The following is a 2,125-nucleotide window of genomic DNA, read 5'->3' as shown; positions in this document are numbered from 1 at the left end:
CATTTAATCTTGTAACAACTCTGAGAGGTAAATAGGCTAATTGTGCTCATTTTATTATGGTTATCTGATGTTTTCCTCTTCACTTTCACCTGTAAAGTAACTAGACAACGTTCTTCAACCTCATTTTTCCCCCCTTAGGTCTGTTTCCTTTGCTTTGAGGTTCCATTCTGTGTCATTGGCCATGCCAAGATAGAGGCACCCTAAAGATCACGTGTCCACATGGACCCTTCTCCCCAGGCTTCAACAGTGGAATCACGCAGCTCAAAGAGAGCTGTCCCTGTGTACATATCAGTAAGTGGTATTTTTTGTTGCCATTAATATGTTCAGTTTCCGGTTTCTGAAATTAGAAAACTGTGAAGCTAGGTTGCAGAGATGTGCCCCAAGTGCCTTGCTGTTTGTTCAGTTTTTTAAGGACAACTCTGGTTCTGACTTTCTACTTGGAAAGGAACACCTATTTCCAGCCAACTTCTCAAAAATAAGCCACAAGGAGTCTAAGTAGTTTAACTTTAGATGTGGAAGGTGCCATAGACAGCATCTAGTATTACTTTAATTATCTTACTTAACAAACAGGCGTGCTGAGCGCTAAGGTTACATGAGTGGCCCAAGACACAAAGGAACTTGGTCCTGACTTTTGGTCCGGTGCTCTCTTTACTATAGCAGAATGGAAAACCAGTTCAAGTCAGCAAAATCATCTTCACAGCCAAAAGACATACTTAAAAATTTCATCTTCCCATATTTCATTATCTCTTCAAATTTATACCTGTTGTTTCAAGACTGTAGTATAGAAGAATCTATTTCAGAAGCCATATAGTCTAATTTAAATCTATTAAATTAATTGGGCCCCTTGTTTAGAGTTTATAATTCATTTCTTTGTTTAAAGAATCACAATGAAACAAACAAATCACCATCTGAGTAACCTCAATCAGTTACGTAATGTGAACGATGAAAATAAGTATCTAAGGTGAATTCTTTTCAAATTGCTCTTCTCCCCTTTTCTGGAATGTGGAAAAACATGAGCTACCCTTAGGCATTAAAGGTTGAGGGGTAGGCAAGAGTTTGGAAATGTCCTATTGTCAAGGGGTATGATGACAGCCTGAGTAGATTTCTTAAACCTGAAACTAGCTTGCTTCTCTTCCTCTGGAAAGCTTCACGCTAGAGATCATGATATCTTCATTAATAGGATGAGGTGTGTTTATGAAAGCATTGCTGGAAAAAACATGAGGTTTAAAAAATTATGGAAACAGAACGATGTCAACCATAGTCTCATGCTGATGACCCAGGCTTATTTTACAAGCAAAGATTCAATGATAAATTTTATATACATGGAGATAACAGAACAGCTCATTATGTGTCATTCAGTAATAAAATAGAGCATGGGACTAATACATAGAATGTAACGCGGGTACTGTTTGACAATACTTTTGAATTTAAGTATATGGTCAATATTATAATAATTTTGGCTCTGTGTATAATGGTATTAGGACTGTACATGTTTTCAAGAGCTGAAATGTATCACGGCTGGCTTTTCAAACAAGTTTTCTCCACACATCCCTGTGGAGACAAACCAAATGAAATGGAACAGACAAGTTTCTCCTTTGTGGTCAGAATTCCCTGGTTTAAGCCATAATTGAAAAGAGGTGCAGGAGATTCAGAATGCCCTGTCATTGCTTTCTGAAGAGCTGCAAGCATACCTCTTTTATATTTTAATCTTCCAGGTTAAGTACTCCTATAATTCATCTAGTTTAAGTATACTTCAAACCAAAACATACATTTTATCCTATTCTTTTTCTTTCCTTACCACGAACTCTGGTTTTTATGGTGGGAAGGGAAGAGAGAAATCTCAGACGTCCAGGAGTCCAATTTAGGAGGTAAGTTACAAGAAGGTCAGTGGTTGGCTTTAACTGTGACAAAGGAAGGTCTTGGATGAAATCAGTAGGCCCACATTTAACCAACGTCTACAAGATGTATTTTCAGTAGTAACTCACCCTTGATGCCTGGATTCCCTTATTTTAATTGATTAATTATTGTAATTTCCTTGTATCATTGCTATACTGGCCAGGACATTTCTGTTAAAAAAAAAAAAGACCAACAACAACCAAACAAGACCCCAACAAAGGTGTGTCAC

This window comes from Tursiops truncatus, chromosome 13 (genome assembly GCF_011762595.2).
Source record: "Tursiops truncatus isolate mTurTru1 chromosome 13, mTurTru1.mat.Y, whole genome shotgun sequence".
NCBI classification, from domain to species: domain Eukaryota; kingdom Metazoa; phylum Chordata; class Mammalia; order Artiodactyla; family Delphinidae; genus Tursiops; species Tursiops truncatus.
This window is presented reverse-complemented; position numbering follows the sequence as displayed.